Below are 9,979 nucleotides of genomic sequence, written 5' to 3' on the forward strand. Positions count from 1 at the left end.
ATGAGTGTGGCCCTAAAAAGACAAAATGATTGATTTGGTAGTGGTAGGAGTTCTTGTGACTCAGTGGTAATGAACCTTACTAGTATCCATGAGGATTCAGGTTTGATTCCTGGCCTTGCTCAGTGGCTTAAGGATCCAGCATTGCCAGGAGCTTTAGTGTAGTTTGCAGGTGTAGCTTGCATCCTCTCTGGCTGTGGCTTAGGCTTGCAGCCACAGCTCACAGTTACCCCTAGCCTGGGAACTTTGATATGCTGCAGGTGTGGCCATAAAAAGACAAAATTGGTAACTCTGGGTAGTCGAATTTAATAATTCAGTAATTGCTTCTCATTTTAATGGAAATCAGAAGCTTACTGTAAAATTAGTTGCCATAAAACAATTGAATGATAGTATATTCTAAAAACTTAAGGAGTTCCTGTCATGGTGCAGTGGTTAACGAATCCAACTAGGAACCATGAGGTTGAGGGTTCGATCCCTGCCCTTGCTCAGTGGGTTAATAAGCCAGAGTTGCCATGAGCTGTGGTGTAGATGGCAGACGCGGCTCGGATCCTGCGTTGCTGTGGCTCTGGCATAGGCCAGTTGGCTACAGCTCCGATTTGACCCCTAGCCTGGGAACCTTCATATGCCATTGGAGCAGCCCAAGAAATGGCAAAAAAACAAATAAATAAATGAAAAACTTAAGTCAAAATACCTCTCTAGGGAAACAAATCTGACTAGGAACCATGAAGTTGCGGGAACACATGAGGTTGCGGGCTCGATCCCTGGCCTCGCTCAGTGGGTTGAGGATCATTCTGTGAACTGTAGGACCTCGCAGATGTGGCTTGGATCTGGCGTTGCTGTGGCTGTAGTGTAAGCTGGCAGCTGTAGCTCTGATTAGACCCCTAGCCTGGGAACCTCCATATGCTGTGGGTGTGGCCATAAAAAGCAAAAATAAACTTTTTTAACCCAAACAATTTACACTAGAACTTTTTTTTTTTGGTCACACAGGTAGCATGTGGAACTTACTGGGTCAGGGATTGAGCCTGTTCCACAGCATCAACCACACCGGATCCTTAACCCACTGAGTGAGGCCAGGGATCAAAACCTCATCATCATGGATACTAGCTGGGATCGTTACTGCTGAGCCATGATAGAACTCAAAAAAGTGTACTTTAATAGGAAGGATGAGTCTTAGATTTTGCATATTTTTTCTTCTTAAGTACTATTTATCCCTCTCGGCTTTTCATTATGAAAAAATTAAATATAAACTTCAGTGACATATATCTTAAAATTATGATATGCAAAATTGTGCAATAGAAACCACAGGATTTATAGGTGACATATGGTTGGGGCACAAAAATGCAGCAGTACCACAAATAAAAGGAAATTGACAGTTTTATACATGGTGAATGATTTAAGAACTACATAGTATATTAAGTATATCACTTTACCTTGAAAAACACCTGAAGTTGTAGATGTGGGTGTTGGAAATTAGAGCTAATGTTGCAAAGTAGTAGAAGGATGGTTATCTGAAACCTGACAAAGTTATAACACCAGATGTGATGAGTGTGACTCAATTGATTTTTCTTTCTTTTGAGGTACGTGTGTGAGTTTTGTGTTATTGGGCAGTTGGATTCAGATGGGTGCATTTTTCTGTGTTTGCCTTTTACTTTTGAGGAAGTCACATGAGCAAATGTGAAAGGGGCATTTGCTCAAATTGTTCACTTGCTGCTTTAAGATTCTTCGTATTTTGACAGTCTTAAGTGTGGGTCCCTTATAGATTTTCTTGAGTTTCTTAGAGGTACAGATTATAATTTTTTAATTTATTTTTTATTTTTTGGCCACACCGGAGGATTGCAGAAATTCCTTGGCCTAATTTAGAATCTGAACCACAGCAGTAGCAAGGCTGAATCCTTAACCAGTAGGCCACCAGGGAACTCCCAGATTAGTATTTTTTTTCCTGTCAGTTTTGCTGAATTGAAATAGGAATCAAAGTTCACAAAGACTGAAATGCCTAGAAGTTGTGGGACAAAGTACTAGAAAAGAGCTAGTTCCCAGAAATGTGTAGAGGTGTTGTCTTGAGTCTGGCTGAGTACTTATTTCTGAGTCTTTGGGCCAGAATTCCAGAGTCCACAGAACAACCAATGAAAGGCAGTGGACTGAAGTTTTCAGTGGCGTAGGAACAGTTTAAATTCTCATTGGCTAGACTGGAGAAACCTTGTGATACACAGGGAATCAGTAGGTCCTTTGGGAGAGTACTGCCTCCATAGCAAGGCTAAATAAGCTCTAAAGATTGCTCTGGGCTCATTATAACGAGGATTTTTTTTGAGGGATCAAACCAACCCCATGCAGCCTATTTGTGATTTGTGTATCTGAACAAAGCTTAAAACACTTAAAGGATAATATACATTGATACAAAATTCACAATGTCTGATACTCAATCAGAAATCAATAGCAATGTGAATGGATAAAGAATCCATCACACACAATGAAATAATCATTTAAAAATAATGAAATTATGCCATTTGCAGCCACATGGATGGATTTGGAGGGCATTACACTAAGTGAAATAAAGCATAATATTTATAAGTAGAATCCAAAAAATACAGCAAACTAGTGAATATAACAAGAAATGGATGAAACAAACCAGTGGTTCCCAGTGGGGAGGAGCAATATAGGGGTAGGAGTAAGAGGTACAAATTATTAGCTATAAAATGAGCTACAGTGATATATTGTACAACATGGGAAATATAGCCAATATTTTATAGTAAGTGTAAATGTCGTGTAACCTCCAACAATTGTGAATCAAAATATGAAAGTTTATCAGTCATGCAAGTAAATGCACAGTAGACAGTAACTCAAGGCCATATGGAGAAATATGTCAATAAAGGTAAATACATGGGCAACATAAAAGGTAGTGTTGGAGTTCTCATTGTAGCTCAGCTGATCAAGAACCCAATTAGTATCCATTAAGATACAGGTTTGATCCCTGGCATCACTCAGTGGGTTAAGGGTTCAGTAATGCTGCAAGCTGCAGATGCGGCTCCCATCCCATATTGCTGGGCTCTGGCTGTGGCGTAGGTGGGCAGCTGCATCTCCAATTCGACCCCTATCCTGGGAACTTCCATATGGCACAGGTGCAGCCTTAAAAACACACACACAAAAAGGAAGTGTTATTGTGTCAGCAGTTTCTAATTACTTTTTAATCTCCTATATGATTTAAGAGATTTATTTATTTATTTTATTTATTTATTTTTTTGCCACACCATGGCATGCAGAAGTTTCCAGGCCAGGAATCAAACCTGCACCACAGCAGTGACCCAAACCACAATGGTGACAAGACTGGATCCTTAACCACTAGACCACTGGGGAACTTCAAACTGATATATTTAAAGAAAAAAATTATTGGAGTTCCCGTCGTGGCGCAGTGGTTAACGAATCCGACTAGGAACCATGAGGTTGCGGGTTCGGTCCCTGCCCTTGCTCAGTGGGTTAACGATCCGGCGTTGCCTTGAGCTGTGGTGAAGGTTGCAGACGCGGCTCGGATCCCACGTTGCTGTGGCTCTGGTGTAGGCCGGTGGCTACAGCTCCGATTCAACTCCTAGCCTGGGAACCTCCATATGCCGCGGGAGCGGCCCAAGAAATAGCAACAACAACAACAACAAAAAGACAAAAAAAAAAAAAAATTATTAGTCTAAAAACTAATATATTGTAACTTATTTGTAACTTGGAATCTTTTCTATATAATTTCAGACTAAAGCACTTAAGAGAGTTATTAGTTTTTTGGGGGGGCACACAGTATATAAAGATGTGATTTTGTGACCTCAAACAAAAGGCGGTATAGACAAAGCTATAAAGGAATAGTTTTGTATGCTATTGAAGTTAAGCTGCTATAAATTCAGATTAGAGTGCTATAACTTTAGGATATTAAATGTTATCACCATTGTAACCACACACACACACACACACACACACACACACACAAAGAATATAGAAAAGACAAGGGTATGAGAAAGGAATAAACAATTCACTACAAAAAATTAAACACAAAAGATAGTAACTCATGAAATGAGTTATAACCTAAGGCATACTGAAAAGTAGGAAAATGGCAGAATTAAGTTCTTCCTAATCAGTCATTACTTTAAGTAGATTAAACTTCCATCAAAACATAGTGATTGGCATAATGGATATAAACACATGATCCAACTATATGCTGTCTGTAAAAGGCTCACTTTAGATACAAAGACAAATAGATTGAAAGTGAAGTGAAGGAAAAAATATATTCTATGCACATAGTAACCAAAAGAAAGCAGGACTGTTTCTACTAATAATAGTTAAAATAGAATTTAAATGCAAAGAATTCACAAGAAACAAAGGACATTAGGCAGAATAATTAGAAATGTTTATGCACTCAATAACAGAACATTAAAATATTGTGAAGCAAAATCATAAAATAAGTAAATCAACTATAATGGAAAAAATAAAAATCATAAATATTAAAAAAAAAACTGAGGCAGAAATCAATAGTGCAAGTAAAAGGACAGTAGACAGTAACTTAAAACTGTAAGGAGGAGCTCCCATCATGGGCTTAGAGGTAATGAACCCCACTGGTGGTCATGAGGACACGGGTTCAATCCCTGACCTCACTCAATGGGTTAAAGGATCCAGCGTTGCCATTAGGTCGCAGACGCGGCTTGGATCCGGTTGTTGTAGTTGTGTGGTGTGGGCCGCAGCGGCAGCTCCGATTTGACCCCTAGCCTGGGAACTTTCATATGCCACAGGAGTGGCCCTAAAAAAAAAAGAAAAAAAGCAGAACACCTGAATAGACACTCTTCCAAAGATATACAGTTGGCTGTCAGGCACATAAGATGCTCAATATTGCCAATCCTCAGAGATACACAAATCAAAACCACAATGAGGTATCATCACCTCACATCTGTCAGAATGGCTAGCATCAAAATGAACACAAATAACAAATATTGGCAAGGATGTGGAGAAAAGGGAATTCTTGTAAACTGTTAGTAGGAATGTAAATTGGTGCAGCCACTGTGGAAAACAGCATGTAGGTTCCTCAATAAACTAAAAATAGAAACTACCATAAGATTCAGCAATTCAACTCCTGGGTATATATCTAAAGAAAAGGAAAACACTAACTTGAAAAGATACATGCACCCCAAAGTTCACAATAACATCATTTACAATAGCCAAGATATAGAAGCAACATAAGTGTCCGTCAATAGATGAATAGATGAAGAGATTTGGTTTATGTACACAATGGAATACTATTCAGCCATAAAGAGTAACGGAATTATGCCATTTGCAACAACATGGATGGACCTGGATAGTATTATGCTTAGTGAAAGGACAGTATTATGCTTAGTGAAATAAGTTAGACAGAGGAAGATAATACTGTATGTTGAACTTACGTGTGGAATCTAAAACAACAAAAGAATGAATATAACAAAAAAAAAGCAGACTCAGATATAGAGAACAAATTAGTGGTTACCAGTGGGAAGGTAAGGAGAGGTGGAGGTGGAGGAGTAGGAAATACAAACTACTGGACCTAAGATAGAGTCAAGGATGGATGCATGTAATGCCCTCTAAGTCTATCCATGTTGCTACAAATAGCAAAATTTTGTTCTTATGTCTGACTAGTATTCCATTGTATTCTCAGTACTTTTTTTTTTTTTTTTTTTTGTCTTTTGTCTTTTGAGGGCTGCACCCGCAGCATATGGAGATTCCCAGGCGAGGAGTCTAACCAGAGCTGTTGCTGCCAGCCTACGCCAGAGCCACAACAACACCAGATCCGAGTCGCTTCTGCAACCTACACCACAGCTCATGGCAACGCCAGATCCTTAACCCACTGAGCCAGGCCAGGGATCAAACCCAAAACCTCATGGTTCCCAGTCAGATTGTTTCTGCTGTGCCACGAGAACTCCTCAGTACTTTTTAATTTTGTCATTTTACCCATAATTCTCCCTAGAGAAACAGAAACACAACTTTTTCTTGTAAGGCTTGCCTGCTGGGTGCTGGAGAATGATGAATATCTGGCAGGGGAGTTTCTGTACATGATGTCTAGGGCCTTTTTCCGAAGGAGATAACCCACCAGTTTTTCAAGGGAGCTGGGTGTCCCCTTGGGAGGTGTCTTTGTCAGTGACTGGACACAAGAAAAAGTGGATGATGAACTACTCCTAGACAGGAATACTGATGAGTGCCTTTTTCATCTTACTGGAGATCTGTTCTTTCTATGTGTTGGTGGAGTTCTTTGAGGTGATGGCCACCTCCTTGGGGTTGGCTGTCTTGTAGGTGGGATGATGATCTGGATGGGATCTATGGCACTGGCAGGGTCAAGAATAAGAAGGACCCTTAGGTTTTGGATGATCCTTCTCCTCTTCCTTTTCTTTTCTGGAATTTTTTTTTTTTTTCCCCAAAAAAGGTCCTTTAGGCTCTGGCACAGGTCAGGCTAGGGCACTTTCAGATGTCGCTAAGTGTCAGAAGTGGCCACTTGTACTGAAGGCTCTGGGAGCACTGGAAAGCTCTCCTCTTCTGGAGCAGGAGAAGGAGTCTGGCTCTTGGTTCTGGGATGAGGAGGTTGAACATGACTGTGCTTTCCCTCTGTTCAGACTGGGCGGGATCATTTTTTAGGGAGGGAAATCTGGACTTGAGTCTTCTTGGACTTCAAGACCGCTCCGGTTGAATAGCACAGGGAACTATATCTAGTCACTTGTGAGGGAACATGATGGAGGACAATGTGAGAAAAAGAATATATATATATATATATATATATATATGTATGTATGAATGACTGGGTCACTTTGCTGTACATCAGAAATTGACAGAACATTGTAAATCAACTATATTAAACAAAAGAACTCTCCCTTTTCTCTGCTGCTTTCTTGTTCTTCCTCATCTCTCTTATCTTTGTCTTCATCCTGCTTTTTTTCTTAGATGGCAATTTTTCTTGTTCAGTCTGTCTGTTTCATTTCTTCTTCAGGTCTACAAAACTGAAAGGGATTTCACTATTCTTTTCTTTTCTTTTTAGGGCCGCACCTGTGGCATATGGAGGTTCCCAGGCTAGGGGTCAAATCAGAGCTACAGCTGCTGGCCTACACCACAGTCACAGCAATGCCATATCCGAGCCTCGTCTGTGACCCACACCACAGCTCATGGCAATGCTGGATCCTTAACCCACTGAGCGAGGCCACGGATAGGACCCGAAACCTCATGGTTCCTAGTCAGATTCATTAACCACTGAGCCACAACGGGAACTCCTATTTTATTTTTAAGTTGTGTGCTGCAATCCTTTATGTTACTAAAATTTCTAAGCATAGTCACACACACACTTTCTCCCAGAGAGCCAGTCATTAACTATTTACCAGCATACCTCTAGCCGATACCCTGCAGCCACAGTACTTTAAGGTTTTCCCACAGTGTTCCATCTGAGAATGTGCTCTTCAGAAGGAGCACTAGCCGGTAATTGAGATGACAGGGCTAGTAGGGTCTGCCATTTCTGTTCTGTGAGCAATCTTTTTGCTGGAGCTCTCTTTTTAGCTGGCTGAGAGCTTCTCAGACCTTCACTGTAGTTTCAACCTCTTCCTACACAATTATTCTTCCTTCTCTCTCTCTTTTCCAAGACGTCAGAATAATCTTGGCCTGAAAACATTCCTACTCCTCTCCCTTTATCTTTCACAGGAATTTCCCCTAGTAAGTCTCTTTTAAGTCTGAAGGACCTAAACTGACAGCCACAAAAAAAAAAAAAAAAAAAAAAAAAAAAAAAAAAAAAAAAAAGGAAACAACAAGTGAATGAATAAACTTAAGTAATAAAGACAATGTTAACAGGGCAGGTTAAATTTAAGAGTATGCCTTGTCTGTAACTGTCACATTATGAATAGCACAAAATAATGGAGGAGATTCTTGGCAAACTATTATCTCAGCAAATGCCATTCAGCAATTAAAGAGGAACAGACTACTCATATCCACTCAATGTGGATGAATCTCAAAAAATAGTAGGCCTTTGAAAAGAAGCTAAGAGCAAAAGAAGTACATATAGTATGATTCAATTTATATATTTTTTTTTTTTTAAAAAAGGAGTTTGAGGAGTTCCCGTTGTGGTGCAGTGGTTAACGAATCCGACTAGGAACCATGAGGTTGCGGGTTCGGTCCCTGCCCTTGCTCAGTGGGTTAACGATCCGGCGTTGCCGTGAGCTGTGGTGTAGGTTGCAGACGCGGCTCGGATCCCGCGTTGCTGTGGCTCTGGCGTAGGCCGGTGGCTACAGCTCCGATTGGACCCCTAGCCTGGGAACCTCCATATGCCGCGGGAGCGGCCCAAGAAATAGCAACAACAACAACAACAACAACAACAACAACAACAAAAAAGGAGTTTGAGTCATGGCGCAGCAGAAACAAATCCAACCAGGAACCATGAGTTGTGGGTTTGATCCCTGGCCTTGCTCAGTGGGTTAAGGATCTGGCGTTGCTGTGAGCTGTGGTGTGGGTTGCATATGTGGCTTAAATCCCGAGTTGCTGTTGCTGTGGGGTAGGACAGCAGCTGTAGCTCCAATTGGACCCCTAGCTTGGGAACCTCCATATGCTGCAGGTGCAGCCCTAAAAACAAAACAAAACCAAAACAAAACACACACACAAATTTATATGACGTTCTAGAGCTGTCAAGGGAATGGAATGGGGAAGAGACTGGGAAGGGGTACAAAGGATCTTTCTGGGATGATGGAAATGTTCTATATCTTAATATGATGTCATAAGTACATGCATTTGTCAAAACCTATGCAACGATACATTTAAGATTTGTTCATTACACTGTATATGTTACATCTAAACAGAAAAGTACAAAAATAAGTCTTCCTGTGATGATGTAAGATTTGTTATTTTCTTCTTGTACATATGTCCATTTTGCTTTATATATTTTGAGGCTATATTATTAGATACCTGCAAATTTAGAATACTGCTGGTAAATGGAAGGTTTTCTGTCTTTCACATACACATACAATGTGTTTCTCCACACTTACTCCTCCTATTGTATTCTAACCTAGCCTAGCCTAATCTCCCGTTTTCAGTGCTTTAGCATGTAGATCTGCGTTGCTGATTTGGGGCCAGGCTTACAATAAATCCTAGCAAATTCTAAGAGGGGCGCGTGCAGCCACAGGATTAGCTGCATGCAAAGAACTAGAAGTCCCTTCTTTGGTCACTTGGGGCATCCATACTTCAAGGGCTTCCAGCTCTGGCTTCTGCTCAGAATCCAGCCAGAATCTGTTCCAGTGTTCGAAGCAAATGCTCAGCCAAAACAAAAAGCAGCCCGAAGACGGTGAGGGGGTTGGGAATTTTGCAGGTGCTCACGCTCTAGACCAGGCGAACAAGAAAGGCTTGGTATGATGGGCTCAGATCTCAGAGGTTCCAGATATGGAGCGCCGCATACTTAACTTTGTAGTGGTGCGGCAGGTTGAAGGGCCAGGCCTGGGAGGAGGCGGAAGGATAGGGCTGGGGAGGTTGCTGCAGCCTCAGTCTCAGGAAGTAGGGGCTTAGGTAGCTGAGACTGCAACATGCTCGCTATTTTAAGGCTAGGCCCCTCTTACCTGCGAGGGGTGTAGAGCGAAGGCGCCTGCGAAGCACCCAAATTCCAGGTGGGAAAAGTTGATGCGGGAGTGGTGGAGAAGAGGCTTGTCTGTTGTTATCGCTGGGAGCTTGCACACTTGGACCCCACCACTATAAAGCTAATGAACCCAAGCAGCAAACACTGGGTTCATACACCCGCACTGTCACTCACTGGCGAGGTTCTACCCAACTCTGGGCTTTCATTGGTCAGGCGGAAAGTATCGCTAGCCGGATTCGTTGACTTCTGCCAGCTCTCAAGTCAATCAGAGTAGAATGTGAGGCACTCCCTTCCATTCACCCGCTCCACCTCGCGGGAGCCATGTTAGCTAGCGGGGTGCAAACCTTGCCACAGGCCTGAGGCCGCAACACAGTAACATCCCCAGTTTTCCTGTGCCAC

General features: G+C 41.7%; 2 long non-coding RNA genes across 2 annotated transcripts in view; one reads left to right on the forward strand and one right to left on the reverse strand.

Moving 5' to 3' along the window:
* Positions 1 to 9,979, forward strand: part of LOC146404771 (uncharacterized) — a 1,009,186-nt gene that overhangs the window by 249,042 nt on the left and 750,165 nt on the right. The window lies entirely within an intron of this gene.
* LOC146404774 (uncharacterized) lies at positions 3,666 to 9,703 on the reverse strand. The gene is made up of 2 exons (XR_014841880.1): positions 9,564 to 9,703; positions 3,666 to 6,699 (listed from the first exon to the last, which is right to left on the reverse strand). It is a non-coding gene; the product is annotated as an uncharacterized LOC146404774 (long non-coding RNA).

The sequence above is a fragment of the Sus scrofa genome, chromosome 3 (genome assembly GCF_054392235.1).
Source record: "Sus scrofa isolate SSC_HxYL_T2T_F1_AM1 chromosome 3, Sscrofa_HxYL_maternal_Yorkshire_Landrace_v2.0, whole genome shotgun sequence".
Classification (NCBI taxonomy): Eukaryota; Metazoa; Chordata; class Mammalia; order Artiodactyla; family Suidae; genus Sus; species Sus scrofa.